Raw genomic sequence first — 16,329 nt, 5'->3', positions numbered from 1 at the left:
CCCCAAAAATTAAATACTTTGGAATAAACCTGACCAAAGAGGTGAAAGACTTAGATGCTGAGAACTATGAAACATTTAATCAAGGAAATTAAAGAAGATTCAAAGAAATGGAAAGATTATTCCAAGCTCCTGGGTTGCAAGAATTAATATCATAAAAATGGCCACACTACCCAAAGCAACCTACAGATCAATGCAATCCCTATCAAGTTACCCATGACATTTTTTGCAGAACTAAAACAATCCAAAAATTTATATGGAACCACAAAAGACACAGAATTGCCAAAACAATCCTGAGGAAGACCAAAAACCAAGCAGGAGGCATAACTCTCCCAGACTTCATGCAATATCACAAAACTACAGTAATCAAGACAGTGTGGTACGTGTACCAAAACAGACGTACAGACCAATGGAACAGAATAGAGAACCCAGAAATAAACCCAGGCACCTATGGTCAATTAATCTTTGACAAAGGAGGCCAAGAATATACAATGGGAAAAAGATAGTCTCTTGAGCAAGTGGTGCTGGGAAAACTGGACAGCCATATGCAAATCAATGAAACTGCAACACACACTCACACTACGCAAAAAAATAAACTCAAAATGGCTTAAAGACTTAAAGACAAGACACCATCAAAATCCTAGAAGAGAACATAGGTAAAACATTCTGACACCAATAGTGCAAATGTTAGTTTAGTCTCCCAAGGCAACAGAAATAAAAGCAAAAGTAAACAAATGGGACCTAATCAAACTGACAAACTTTTGCACAGCAAAGGAAACCATAAAAAAAAAAAACCCTAAAAGACAACCTATAGAATGGGAGAAAATAGTTTCAAATGATGCAAATGACAAGGGCTTAATCTCTAAAATATAAAAACAACTTATACAACTCAACAGCAAAAAAACCCAACAACCCAACTGAAAAATGGGCAAAAGACCTGAAAGGACATTTATCCAAAGAAGATGTACAGATGGCCAACAAGCTCATGAAAAAAATGCTCAACGTCGCTGATTATGAGAGAAATGCAAATCAAAACTACCAGGTACCACCTCATACCAGTTAGATTGGCCATCACGAATAATTCCACAAATAATAAATGCTGGAAAGGGTGTCGAGAAAAGGGAACCCTCTTACACTGTTGGTGGGAATGAATATTGGTACAACCGCTACAGAAAACACGCATGGAGATAACTCAGAAAACTAAATATAGAACTACCATAGGATCTAGCAATCTCACTCCTGGGCATATATCCAGATAAAACTTTCCTTGAAAAAGTTACATACACCTGCATGTTCATTGCAGCAGTATTCACAATAGCCAAGACATGGAAACAAGCTAAATGCCTATCAATAGATAAACAGATTAAGAAGATATGGTACATACACACAATGGAATATTACCATTCAGCCAAGAAAACCCACAAAATAATGTCATTTGCAGCAACATGGATGGAACTAGAGACTCTCACACTAAGTGAACTAAGCCAGAAAGAGACAGATACCATATGATATCACTTAAATCTGGAATCTAATATATGACACAAATGAACCTTTCCACAGAAAAGGAACTTGGAGAACAGATTTGTGGTTGCCAAGGGGGAGGGGGAGGGCATGAGATGGACGGGGAATCTGGGGTTAATAGACACAAACTATTGCATTTGGAGTGGATAAGCAATGAGATTCTACTGTATAACACAGAGAACTGTATCTAGCCACTTGTGATGGAGCAGGATGGAGGATAATGTGAGAAAATGAATGTGTATATATGTGTGTGTGTGTGTGTGTGTGTGTGTGTGTGTGTGTGTGTGTGAGAGAGAGAGACTGGGTCACTTTGCTGTACAGTAGAAAACTGACAGAACACTATAAACCAACTATAATAGAAAAAATAAAAATTAAAAAATACAAGAACAAAATCTACATGATCATTTCAATAGATGCATAAAAAGCATTTGACAAAAATCCAACATCCATTCATGGTAAGAACTCTTACCAAAGCGGGTATAGAGGGGAACATAATAAAAGCCATTTATGACAAACCTATACCAATATAATACTCAATGGAGAAAAGCTGAAAGCCTTCCTACTAAAATCTGGAAGAGACAGGATGCCCACTTTCACTGCTTTTATTCAACATAGTACTGGAAGTCCTAGCCACTGCAATTAGCCAATGAACATAAAATGTACCCAAATTGGAAAAGAAGAGGTAAAACTTGCCACTCTTTGCGGATGACATGATACTATATGCTGAAAACCCTAAGGGCTCTACCCAAAAATTACTCAAACTGATAAACTAGTTCAATAAAATAGCCAGACACAAGATTAACATTCAGAAATTGGCTGCATTTCTGAATATTAACAATGGAATATTAGAAGAGGAATATTTAAAAATATCTTTTAAAACTGCACCCCCCAAAAATAAAATACCTAAGAATAAGCCTAACCAAGAGGTGAAAAGACCTATATACTGTAAACAATAAAACATTAAATCAAGGAAATTAAAGAGGATTCAAAGAATTGGAGAGATATTCCATGCTCCTGGATTGGAAGAATATTGTTAAAAGATCATACTACCCAAAACAATCTATAGATTTAATGCAATCACCTATCAAATTACCCATGATGTTTTTCACACAGAACTGTAACAATCCAAAAATTCAAATGGAAACATAAAAGACCTAGCATTATCAAAGCTTTCCTGAGGGAAAAAAACAAAACAGAAGGATAACTTTCCCAGACTTCAGACAATATTAAAAAGCCAGAGTAATCAAGACATTGTGGTACTGGTACAAAAAACAGACATGTGGACCAATGGAACTAAATAGAGAGCCTAGAAATAAATCCAGACACCTACAGTCAATTAACATTCAACAAAGGGGGCAAGAATTTAAAATGGGGAAAAAACAGTCTTTTCAGAAAGTGGTGCTAGGAAAAATAGATGGCTGCATGTAAATCAATGAAACTACAACATACCCTCACACCATGCACAAAAATAGACTAAAAATGGCTTAAAGACTTAAGAAACCATAAAACTCCCAGAAGAGAACATAGGCAAAACATTCTCTGACATCAGCTGTATAAATGTTTTCTTAGGTCAGTCTCCCAAGGCAATATACATAGAAGCAAAAACTTAAGTTTTTTCACAGCAAAGGAAATGATAAAATGAAAAGATAACCTATGGAATGGGAGAAAATAGTTGCTAACAATGCAACTGACAAGGGTTTAATCTCCAATATATACAAACAACTCATACAACTAAACAACAACAAAAACAACCCAATCAAAAAACAGGCAGAAGACCTAATTAAACATTTCTCCAAATAAGACATATGGATGGCCAACATATCCTCAACATCACTAACAGAGAAATGTGAATGAAAACTACAATGAAATACTGCCTTGCACTGATCAGAATGGACATCATTAATAAGTACACAAATAACAATGCTGGAGAGGGTATGGAGAAAAGGGAACCTTCCTACACTGTTGGTGGGAATGTAAATTAGTACAACCACTATGGAAAACATGAGATAACTCAGAAAACTAAATTTAGAACTACCCTAGGACCCAGAAATCCCACTCTTTGGCATATACCCAGACAAAACTAGAATTCAAAAAGATACATGCACCTGAATGTTCATAGCAGCACTATACACAATAGCCAAGACATGACAACACCTGAACGTCCATCAACAGATAATGGATTAAGGAGATGTGGTACATATACAAAATGGACTACTACTCAGTCATAAAAAAGAACAAAATAATGCCATTTGCAGCAATGTGGATGGAACTAGAGACTCTCATACTAAGTGAAGTTAAGTCAGAGAAAGACAAATACCATATGATATCATTTATATGTGGAATCTAAAATGTGACACAAATGAACCTATCTACAGAAGAAAGACTCACAGACATGGAGAATAGATTTTTGCTGCCAAGGGGGAGGTAGTGGGATGGACTGGGAGTCTGGAGTTAGCAGATACAAACTACTACATTTAGAATGGATAAACAATGAGGTGCTACTATATATCATAGGGAACTATATCCAATCTCTTGTGATAGAACATGATAGAAGATAATGAGAAAAAATGTGTATATATTTACATACACAACTGGGTCATTTTGCTGTACAGCAGAATTTGACAGAACATTGTAAATCAACAAAAAAAAAAATACAGATAAAGCCCTGCCCCCAAAAAGAAAAAGAATGTGTATACATGTATGACTGGGTCACTGCTGTACAGCAGATATTGACACAATACTGTAAATCAACTATAACTGAAAAATTTTAAAAAACCATTAGGTTGAAGTTATTCTGGTACATGAATGAAATAGAATTAAAGATGGCTTTTTAAACTATATAATTCACACTCACCAAAATCAGACTGGTCTTCTCTCCCCCAGCACAGATTTAAAACTTATTGGCTGTCATATCACTAGCAATCCCTTTTTAACACCTGCCCCCAGTAAAAACAAAATGAACAAAACTACTTTATCTCCTGTGCCTCAAATTTACTTTGTGCTGGAGCTGGCTCATACCAGCTTGCAAGAGTTTGATTGTTAATTTGTCAAGAGTTGTGCAATCTGGTTCTGTGGTATTGTGATTTGTTATAAGAAATAAATAGTTCAGTTTCTAGAACTTTCTAAGCTTCTAAAACCCTTAAGTGATAGATAAAGGTATCTTTTGTTGTTAGCGAGGTGACTTTTGAGATGCCCCTAGGTGACTGAAGGATGGGGGATGATTGCCAGGGGAAATAACCCATGACTGGAGGTTGGAACTTTCAAGCCACGTCTCCCCCCTCAACCTCCTGGGGAAAAGGTGAGGGAAGATAGGCTGGAGGTTGAATCAGTTGCCAATGATTTAATCAATCATGCCTCTGTTTGAAACCTCCACAAAATACCAGAAAGATGGGGTTTGGCAAGCTTCCCGGTGGAACACATGGAGCTTCAGGTAGAATGGCATACCTCACCTTATTAGGGCCTGAGATCCCTTCCCACAGTACCTTGTCCTATGCAGCTTTTCCATCTGGTTGGTCTTGAGTTACAACCTTTCAAACTGGTTATCTAGTAAGTGAAATGTTTATCTGAATTCTGTGAACCACACTAGCAAATTAATCAAACCCAAGAAAGGTGATCATGGGAACCTCTGATTTACAGCTGATTTGTCACAAGCATGGGTAACAAATCTGGACTTGTGACTGGTATTGGAACTTGGGCTTGTGGGGGAAGTCCTGTGGGACTGAGCCCTTAACCTGAGGGATCTGATGCTACCTCTGGATAGAGTGTCCAAACTGAGTTACATTGTACAACACCCAGGTGGTATCTGGAGAACTGCTAGTTGGCAAAGTGATCCCTCCCCACCACATCACACACATACACCCTTGCATTGGAATGAGTGATCAGAACCACCTTTTAGGTTGTTAGATGCAACCATCATTTAAGATTAAACTATATAAACTTCAATTAAATTATCTTAAAAGCAAAAATAACCAATACTCAAAACTTACCACCTTATAATTATTTTATACCATTTTACAATTATCTATGCTATTGAAGTTATCTGTATCTGTGTGGTGGAAATATCATCTAAAAACAGGCCATTGTGCATCTTTCCCCACTCTGCCTTGGTGACATTGTTTTGGTAGCTTGAATTCAACCACAGTGGGAATATTTATGTCATAGAAATTGGCCAGATTCAATGCAATCCATATCAAATTATCAAGGACAGTCTTCACAGAACCAAACGAAGTATTTTAAAATTTTTATAAAAACAAAAAATACCCCAAATAGCCAATGCAACACTGAAAAAGAAAAATGGAAACGGAAGAAAGCAGGCTCTCTGACTTCAGACAATACTACAAAGCTACAGTTATCCAAACAATATGGTACTGGCACAAAAACAGAAATATAGATCAATGGAACAGGATAGAAAGCCCAGAAATAAACCCAAGCACGTATGGTCAACTATCAATGACAAAGGTGGCAAGAACATACAGTGGAAAAAAGGTGGTCTCTTCAGTAAGTAGTGCTGGGAAAATTGGACAGCTACATGTAAAAGAATGAAATTAGAACACTCTCTAACACCATACACAAAAATAAACTCAAAATGGATTAAAGACCTAAATATAAGGCCAGATACTATAAAACTCCTAAAGGAAAACACAAGCAGAATGCTCTCTGACATAAAATCACAGCAACTTCTTGTTTGATCCACCTCCTGGAATATGGTCAATAGAAACAAACAAACAAACAAACAAACAAAAAAAAACCAATGGGACCTAATTAAACTCAAAAGCTTTTGCATAGCAAAGGAAACCTAAAACAAAACAAAACGACAGCTCTAGAATGGGAGAAAATCTTTGCAAACAATGCAACAGACAAAGACTTCATCTCCAAAATACACAAACTCACAGAACAGCAAAACAAAACAAAAAACAAATTCAAAAATGGGCAGAAGAGCTAAATAAATATTTTTCCAAAGAAGATAATACAGGTGACCAACAGGCACATGAAAAAAATGCTCAGCATTACTAATTACTAGACAAATGCAAATCAAAACTACAATGAAATACTACCTCACACTGGTCACAGTGGCCATCGTTAACAAGTCCATAAATACCAATCGCTGGAGAGGGTGTAGAGAAGTGGGAACCCTCCTTCACTGTTGGTGGGAATGTAAACTGGAACAATCGCTAGGAAAATAGTATAGAGGTAGCTCAGAAAACTAAATATAGAACTACCATAGGATCTAGCAATCTCACTCTGGGCATGTACCTGGACAAAACTTTCCTTGAAAAGGATACATGCACTCGTATGTTCATTACAGCACAATTCACAATAGCCAAGACATGGAAACAACCTAAATGTCCATCCACAGATAAATGGATTAAGAAGATGTGGTACATATACACAATGGAATACTACTCAGCCATAAAAAATGAAATGCCATTTGCAGCAACATAGTTGGAAACAGAGACCTTCATACTAAGTGAAGTCAGAAAAAGACAAATACCATATGATATCACTTATATGAGGGATCTAAAATATGGCACAAATGAACCTATCTACAGACAGATTATGGCCATGGAGACCAGACTTGTGGTTGCTGGGGGGAGGGGAGAGGAGTGGGAAGGATGGAGAGTTTGGGGTTGGAACAGCTACATTTGGAATGGATGGGCAATGTACAGCACAGGGAACTGTGTATGACTGAACCACACTGCTGTACAACAGAAACTGAAGAAACATTGTCAATGAACTAGAATATATATAAAAAAAGAAACTGTCAAACACCACGAACCAGGGTTTTTGCCTCATACTGCCAGTGATTAAACATACCAGAACATCACTGCTTATACAATTCTTTGCATATTCCCCTTGGATTCCAGTTGGATGAATGGATAGATTGCTTGTTGACTGGTTTTATGGCTGTCTGCTAGATAATTGGCTGGGTAGTTGGAAGGCCCCTCTCTTTCTGACAGTCACTGGAGCCTAAAGACCACAGTCCCAGTGCAGGATCAGCAGAGCATGAGGAAGGCCTGGCTCTAGCTGCTAAACGTCTCTCCTTAGCTAAAATGGATCATCCCTCTGCTCAGTCTTGCCTAAGCCTGGATAAGGAAGAGCTTGCCTGGAGAAGTGGGCTATCTCTACCATTTTGCCAGAAGGAAAGCCTTCTGTGCAGAGGGAAGAGGATACCTTTTATTCTCTTCATGCCTTTAAGTGGCTTTGGTCCCCTGCCAACTGCACATACACACCCAGCACTAGAGGTTGACAGCACCACTCCTCACTGATACACTGCTTATTTTCATAGAGCCTTGATTGACAGCTAGGCTGAGGGAAGAGTTAGATACACATCTCAGATCATAAAGAAATTACTGGTAAGAAACTCAGGCAGATATTGGTACCAGGGAATATGAAGAGACCAGCATTAACTAACAATGATGGGTGAATGGCAGCAGGCTGTTGTATAACCTGATTCCACTGGAGAAGCAAAGCGGGGCCCCTCTGACTCACCAGTACCTGCCCCCACTGCCATCCCAGCTCCCTCAAGAATGTCAGGAAATACCTCCTACCATTTTCCCATTTTCCAGGGCTTCTTGAAATGGTGGAGGGCTGGGTTTTCATCTCTGCTCTGTTTCTCTGTGATCCTGAATATGTTAATTCATCTCTCTGGGCCTTCCACCTGTTAAAATAATGGAATGAACTTAGATCAGCATATCTCAGAACATGTTAATGGCTATTAAAAAAAAAAAAGATTTTGTGGTCAGAAGTCAAAAGGTTTCTTAGGCAAATGTTTGCAAAACCCCATATCCACCCTGAATCCCTTTCTCAGAGATTTGCAATCCTCTCTTGCACAAATTAAAGGCTCTGAGAAGTTCTGCAGGAGAGAACTATGTCTATTTTTCCTCTAAGACATCTCAAATCTATTTCACCACAGAATCCTTTTTAAAGAATTGCTGTTGTAGAGTATCTTCAAGGATGGGTAACAACCGTTTGCAGATAAGGCCCCTGCAGTATGACCTGCCTGATTCCAGGGGTCATTGTGATTGGTCCATATTTATTTCCAAGTCACCAGCCATAGGGTAAGGTGAAACAGGATGGAACAAACATTGTGGGCCTCATCAGCCCCAGGTGCTCTACATCACTCACGTTATTTAAATCTAATGAAAAACTCTGAAAGGAGAGCAGCTCACACCAATTTAACAGATGAAGACTATGAGGCTTAATGATGTTACATTACTAACTCAAATCCTCCCAGTTGGCCAGCAGCAGAGCTGAGCAGCAGCCTGTCTGCTTCTTAGGCCCCTGCCCTTCCCTCCCCGCCATGGGTCTCCCAGGAGGGAGGGTGGGCTCAGCCTGGGTTCTTTCTTTCTGGGAAAGAGCTGCAGCAGTTGCCATTGCTTTCTGGGCCTGAATAAACCCTCCCCCTACACACAGAGCTCCCCTGACTCAGCCTCCCAGAGCAGCTGTGCCTGCAGGGCTGCTTGGGCTCTGTCCCTGTCTCTGTGCTGTGGCTGCTCTGTGGCCTGGCTGCCACCAAGTATTTGGTCTTTCTGGGTGTCTGCCTTGTGTCCAGCACCTCATTTCCCTCAGGAAGTCTCCTGTTCTCCTGGGGCCCTCTCTGTGCCCCCTCCCCTTTCTCCTTCCTGGCACTCTCACAGGTACCCTTAGAGACAGATTTGTGCTTTCTCTACCTCAGGACTGAGGGACTCAGGAGCCCTGGCTTCTGGCTCTGGGGATATTGTGGGCAGCCTGAGGTCAGCCCAGCACTTCGTTGAGTGTGTCAGTGAGTTTCAGAGACCCTGCTCCCAGACCCTCTACATCCCCACCCCAACTCCACCCCGCCTCAGAAATAGGGACATTCCTGGGAGATGGGAGGGTGAGAAAAGGGAAGCTTGGTAGATAGAAAAATATTGGCATCAGACAGGCCCTGACCCTCCAGCGGAACCACTCTGAGCCTCACCTGGGAGACGGAGATCCTGGGTGGGTCTGAGAATGAAACAGGATGATGCATGCAGAGTTCTTAACGCCCAGCTCTGCATGCAGTGTGAGTGATGCGCAGTGGGGAGGGTGAGGAAGATGGTACTGCTGAAGACGAGAGGCTCAACCGCATAGCGAGCCCTCTGAGGCTGTGGCTTGGAGGGGAGGCTCGCTTGGAAGTGGACTCCAAGGTGAAGCTCAGCGTCCGGGGTGTGTACTAGGGAGCGCTGTTAGCATCCACACCTGTGGGCGCAAAGGGCGGAAGCAGGATCGCATAAAGGAAGAAGCTGAGGCTTCAGCTGATTCCAGAGGCCCTGGAGTGCGGGTGGCGGGGTGACGAGCCAGAGATTTATACCCCTGGGTTGATCGCTCACCCACTGTGGGACACCCAGGAGCGAGCGAGACCTTGCTGCAGGCGGCTTTCTTCAGCCCCACCCCGCCCACCCCGCCCACCCCGCCCACAGGCCGGGAGTGGAGACGGACTTCCGGCGGTGCTCCCAGCAGCCGGGAAGATGAGTCACTCTTTCCAAGGAGGTTTCCGCAGTGCATCAGGGTGCCCACCCCAGAAGTCCTCGAGTGTAGTGGTTCTCAAACTCAAATCACCTGGAGGCTGTGTTAAATCATTGCTGGAACCCCAAGTTCTGGAGTATCTCTTTCAGTGGGTCCTAAGCCGGCCTAAGAATTTGTTCCCAGGTGGAGGTGGGACCACATTATCTCAATGTTCTAGTCGAATCCCTTCATACCCTACAGGTGGGGTATCTCTTGGGAACTAAGTGAATACCCTATTCCCCAGCGACCTCTCTCCCAATGGTTTTAGGCTCTGTGGACTTGCTGGTGTCAATTTTTCTATAAATGGCACTCGCACATCTATGAAGAATGGTGGGCAGGTGGGGGCCCAGAAGGCCCATGGGCTTGTGGAAGAGAACATGACACTGCTCAGTGGTTGCGAAGGGTGGTTTGTTAAGTCTCTAATTCCTTCTAGTTTTGTTAGTTGGCATTCTTCTAGAAAGAGATAACTTTCTCTTTACCGTTTAGGCCAGTGGGTCTATGCTTGAACTACCTAGGAGCTTTTAAAAATGACTAGAGCCCACCCCCATCCCCCAAATTCTGTTTTAATTGATCTAGTTGGGGCTTGAGCATCCATAGCTTTTTAAAGCTCCCAGGTGATTCTGCTGTGTAGTCAGGGCCTAGAGCCTGCCCTGGGTTCTGGGCCACCATGGAAGAGTTGGAGGCAGGGGAGCAAAGACCCACTGAGGGTTCAGAAGGGGCCTTCTCACTGCAGAGGGGAAGGTGCTTGGGAGTGGGGAGTAGGGCTGGGGGCGGGGAGTGGAGTGAGAATGATGCTGTAATAATCCTGTGGAAACACCGTGAAGGGCAAATCGAAGGAATAAAGGTCATGTGTGAAAGCACTTAGATGTTGCAGTCCCAGGGGCTGTCTCTGAGGATGTTGTGGGCTGGAGTTCATAAAAAGTGAATCTCTTTCACGCACCTGGCATGGCCTGCGTTTCAAGCGTTTCACATCCTTCACATCTCACACTTAGAAGCATCTGGGAGGACAGAGAAGGGCTGAGGATGAGGGTGAGGTATGTGCCCTCCCTTCCGCTTTGCTCTCCAGCCCCTGAGATCTGAACGGCTGCCTGCCCCTCACTTGGCAAGTGGCTGTAAGACACAAGAGGGAACATGATCCTTTCGGCTTATGATTCTCATTAGTTTTGAGACTACCTCTGGGGTTGGCTTTATGCTGCTCTTTATTTAAATGGCACTCGCACATCTATGAAGAATGGTGGGCAGGTGGGGGCCCAGAAGGAAGAGAACATGACACTGCTCAGCACCCTGGCAGAGTGTGACCAGACAGGTTGGTGGCTGCTGGGGCTGAGCAGACTCCAGGGCAGCTCAGGAAAGCCCATCGGGGGTGACAGGGTCTGGCTTTGCAGAAGGGGCCCTTCTTGGGCATCTGAAAGCAGCTTTTTTAAAGGGCTGCAGCTAGAATCGTTGGCATGCTGACCCTGGGTTGTTTCGTCTATCTTTCCTTAGCTCTGCAAACCCCTCAGGAAAGGCCTGGCCTGGGCCCAGCCTGTCATCACTCTCTTTCGCTCCTCTGTGGCCCTGCACTGAGTACAGCAGCAGGGAACACCAGGGGTTTGTGGGCTGGTGAGCAGATGAGACCAACTACTCTCTCCAGGTTTATCCACTGCAAGCTGCATGTGCAGGGTGGGGGTGGGGAGGCCTTTGGGACTTCAGCTTTGGTGCCATATGACCTTAGGTGGGTCACCTTCCCTTTCTGGGTTTCAGGCTCCCCAACTTTTAAAAAGGGCAATATTTGTCTCTGTCCTCCAAGAATTTTTGGGCAGATCCAAGCTGTTGGCCTTGGAACCCAGTGAAGAGCCTGGTTGAATGTGGGGGAGAAGAGTTATTTCCATCATGAGGGAGAATCCTCAGGTCCCTCCCTCCCCACAGGAGCTTTGCAAATCTGGGGCAGTGTTTTTCTCCTTATAGCTGGGTGGCTAGATTTCATTGTCTTTCTCCTCCTGCAGCTCTCCATCTCTTTCAAAAGATGAACCTGCCTGCCACTCAACTCTGGAGCAGTGCTGTGAGGTTCAATGGAATAATACTTGCAAAAATCATCTGGCTATGAAACCAGCTCCTTTCTTTGCCTTCTCGGGGCTCCTCAGGCCTGCCTCTCCACTCCCAGAGGAGGCTGGGGTCCTTTCTGGGCCCCCAGTTTCAGAAGTCCCCTCCTCCCCCATCCTGTCCTCTTGCTGCCCCAGCTCTGGGTCCCCGGCAGTTTGTCCTGGGTCCTCTGACACCCCAGAGCAGGCCCCTTTGTGGACTGCCAAGCCCTGGCCACCTGGCCCTCTGAAGGCCAAAGATTTATCCAAAAGGACCAAGCTTTTTTCTTGCATTTTTTCTCCCTTTCTTGGAGAATGTCAAACAGAGAAAGGCAGTTTAGAAGAAATCAATATCCTCAGATGGAGGAGAACCTGCTGCATTAAAAGCAAATCAATTCGGCACAAATTTACCCGGCACCCGCTGTGGGTGGGGCCCTCAGCCCTGGAGGGAATCAGAGTTGAATCAGCCCCCGCTGGGCCACAGAGAAGCTCACTGGCAGGAGGGAAGATGGACACAGGCATTAATAATTTTTATTTAACCTGAAGAGTGTGGCCAAACCAGAAAGCCATTTACCCCTTTGAGCTGCCACTTCCTTACCTGCGGTATGCAGGTAATATCTAGCTAGGGCTGTTGTGCAGAAAACAGGAGGCGAATTTTTAGACATGTATGTGAAAGGGCTCTGCAAGTAGCAACCTACTATCCATGCTTTTCTATCCATAATGACCAGTGTTATAATGGTGGTCTAGGAGAAGGAGAGATCGACTTGGACTTGGGGGGGCTATGGCCATGTTTCTTGGAGGAGGCTGGATGTGCACCTTGCGAAATGGTGTGATACTAAGTTTGATATTAAGTTAATACCAGAGTAATGAGATAGCAAATGGCATAAGCATAACACAAGGCTCTTTCCTTTTCACAGAACAATCCCAAGGTAGGTGGCCCAGGGCCGGTATAGCAGCCCCATGGAGTCAAGAACCCACAGTGACCTTCTGTCTCATCGCTTTTCTATATATTGCTTCAGACCCAAGATTACCTCATGGCCCCAAATGGCTGCTCCCATTCCAGCCATTAAATCCACATTCCAGACACTAAGAAGGAGGGAAATAAAAGGAGAAAGGTGCATCCCTTCAAGAAAATGTCCTGGCCTAGATCTTAGTCACATGGCCATATCTACTGCAAGAAATGCTGGAAAATGTAGTCTTTATTCTGAGCAGCTATATCCGTAGCTAAATATCCCATGGAACAGGGGAGAACAGATATTAGAACCAACAAGCCTCAGCTGCTACAGGTAGGCAGGCCTCTGGTTGTCTGCAGACTTTGTCTCCAGCCCTCATTTCTGTCTGCTTTTAGGAGACCTCCTGCTGCACCTCCCTCCCATCTGGTATCCAGAAGAATGAACTCAAAGGGCTTGGCCAGCTGGCTCTGAATTCTGACCTCCCTGCGAAAGCATAGAAGGTTACTTACACTGTTTCAGCTGCTCCAGAAAGAGCTCTACCAGGGGGATGGGGATGAGGGTTGTGTGCTGTTATCTGTACAACCTTGGGGGCATGAACCCACTGATCTGAAGAAGATTTGTCCCCAACAGAAGAGGCCCTCTCTCCGAGGCACCTCTGAGGCCCCAGAGGAGAAGGCGGGCTGAGGAGCTGAGAAAGATGCACCCCCTTCTCTCCCCAGAGGTGGGAGGGAGACTCTGTCCCTGACCCCCTTCGACTCTTCCCAAGTGGACAGGGCTGGCCTGTCCAGACCCTGGGCCCCTCCACCTGAAAAGGAGAAGCCTGGGGAGGAGCTGGGCAAGTTGCTAAGAGAAGCTGCCTGGAGAATTCCACCTCTGCCTGCCTCGGGGTGTCCAGGCTTCTGGAACACGGGGTGTCCTGTGAGACTCTTGGTGTTCATGTTCCTGCCCAGCACTGCCTGGCTTCCTACAAAGGCCTCCTCTCCCAGCTCAGGGCCTTGCCCTGGCCCTGTGCCTGCCTTGTCCCCGTCCTTCTGCAGTCTGGTGAAAAAGCTCATCCTATTTTCACTTACACTGATCCTTGGCCTGGAATGCACCCTCCTCCCTGCCTGGCCTCAGGCCAGCCCCTCCTCCAAAGCCCCCTGTGTCCTCTTGCCTCAGTGCCCTGCTTCTACTGCACTTGGCTGTGACCATTTCCTACCACCCCCACCACGCGACAAAGTGAATCCCCTTTGCGCTCAACTCACACCTCTCCTAATGGCACCACTTTTGGTCTCAGGTGTAGGTATTTGGTTCCTGTCCTGAGTTCTCCCCTAAACTGAGACCCTTGAGGTAGAGGGGCCATCTCTGTGTCTCTCCCCAGTTAGGACCTGGCCCAGAGTAGGTGCTCAGTGGTGTGTGCGGAGGGAACGCTGCTGGGCACAGGTTAACCCATCTCCCCACTGCCCCCTGAGTAAGAGGAGTTTGCTCATGGTAACATGGTGGTGGGTCCCCAGAACTATCAGGACTTTAAGGCTATATGGGTAGATTTAAAAGACTTGGTCGGGGAGCTCCCCCTGTGGCTCAGTAGTAATGAATTGGACTAGTATCCCTGGGGATGTGGGTTCAATCCCTGGCCTTGCTCAGTGCGTTAAAGATCTGGTACGTGAGCTGTGGTGTAGGTCGCAGACGCGGCTCAGATCCCGCATTGCTGTGGCTGTGGTGTAGGCCAGCAGGTGTAGCTCCAATTTGATCCTTAACCTGGAAACTTTCATATGCCACAGATGTGGCCCTAAAAAGACACACACAAAACAATCGGCTTGGTGGGCAGGCTGGACACTCACTGCATGGGACATATACTCTAGTTCCAAACAGCCTGGTTTCAAACAAACTCACGGGAACAAGTTGTCTTTGGTGAATTTGGGGACTCATGGCATTTCCCAGACCCCAGAGCCCTGTCTGAATCAGCCGAAGATGGGAAGGACATAAAGACTCCTGAAGTGGGAAGAAGCAGATGTGACATGGAAAGTCCTCCAGCCCCTTGTCCTTGTTCTTTGAAACCATAAAGGCCTGAAACCTTCTCCCCACTCCATCTCTTCTGCACTAATGAAAGCCTAGAAATTCCACAGTGGTTGGGATTGAAGCTGTCAATTTCGCTGTGTCCTAAACAGACTTCTCTGAACCTTGAAGGTCAAAGTTGCATCACTTCCTGGATGGGAAAGAAAATGATCAATCATCAGCTCCAATCACTCTTCCATTCTCTTTTAACCTATGCAATGAACCCCGTCTGATTCAGTGTGGACACTGCGAGGTGTGTCTGTGCAGGTGCACCGAAAAGTCCCTGCCTGATCCCTGTCTCTGCTGATCTTCACTCAGACCTATTTATCCAGCGCTGCTATTGCTGATATGTACCTGTTAAACACTTTAGTTTCAGGAGAAAAAGTGTATCCAGGACTGTTGTTATACTCTCCTACCCTCATGCTGAAGGTAATTCAAGATGGAAAGTGACCATTCTGAGGAACTTTCTCTAGGACTAAAATTTTAGATTTTGTTCAGCTATTTGTTTTAGCATCTCAACTTTTTTTGGATGATATAGCTGATACCTGAGAACATATGCAGTGTTTTAGCTTTTTACCATATCTACTTTGCATACAGAAGAGCATACTTAAGTGTGCAGCTGGATGCATCTTTGCAAATAGTACATACCTGGGTAACCACTTCCTCATTTTTAAAGTCCTCATTAATACAAATAAGATTCCATCAGGAGAGGAAGCCTCAGCTGGGGCTCCAGATCAGAGCTGTATTTAGACTTACCAGCTAGAAGGTAGGTTTAACCTTCAGAAACCACCCATGTAAGGGCCCTTGTCTCTGCTTCCCAGTGGGCCTGAGGTGGTCCCTGAGTTATCATATTGTATTCAATTTTTAAACACTGAAGTATAGTTGATTTACAATATTGTACTAGTTTCAGGTGCACAGCAAATTGATGCAGATTACATATACCTGGCAGGTTATTTTCCATTATAGGTTATTACAAGATATAAATACATTTCCCTGTGTTATGCAGTAAATCTTTGTTGCTTATTTATGTTTAGTAGTTTACATATATATTAATCTCATACTCCTAATTTATTTCTCCCCCTGCCTTTCCCCTTTAGTAATCATAAATTTGTTTTCTGTGAGTCTATTTCTGTTTTGGTGTATAGATTCATTTATATTATTTTTTAGATTCCACATCTAGGTGATATAATAGTTGTCTTTGACTTACTTCACACAAATTAACTTATTTGCTTAAGAACATAGCTGAGTGCAGTGTTTTT

The 16,329-nt window shown here is 44.1% G+C and overlaps 2 long non-coding RNA genes across 3 annotated transcripts in view; one reads left to right on the top strand and one right to left on the bottom strand.

The window, feature by feature from the left end:
• LOC110256395 overlaps window positions 1-9,576 on the bottom strand; it is an 87,725-nt gene extending 78,149 nt beyond the window's left edge. For both annotated transcript variants that reach the window (XR_002337839.1, XR_002337840.1), the window contains exons 1-2: window positions 9,458-9,576; window positions 8,067-8,176 (exon numbers count right to left, since the gene is read on the bottom strand). This is a non-coding gene — a long non-coding RNA (uncharacterized LOC110256395). The remainder of the gene's footprint in view (window positions 1-8,066; window positions 8,177-9,457) is intronic.
• On the top strand, window positions 10,979-14,540 carry LOC110256397. Its single transcript, XR_002337841.1, has 2 exons — window positions 10,979-11,057; window positions 13,432-14,540. It is a non-coding gene; the product is annotated as an uncharacterized LOC110256397 (long non-coding RNA).

Source organism: Sus scrofa, chromosome 13 (assembly GCF_000003025.6).
Source record: "Sus scrofa isolate TJ Tabasco breed Duroc chromosome 13, Sscrofa11.1, whole genome shotgun sequence".
NCBI classification, from domain to species: domain Eukaryota; kingdom Metazoa; phylum Chordata; class Mammalia; order Artiodactyla; family Suidae; genus Sus; species Sus scrofa.
The sequence above is the reverse complement of the archived record's forward strand: the minus strand, read 5'-3'. Positions and strand labels throughout refer to the sequence as shown.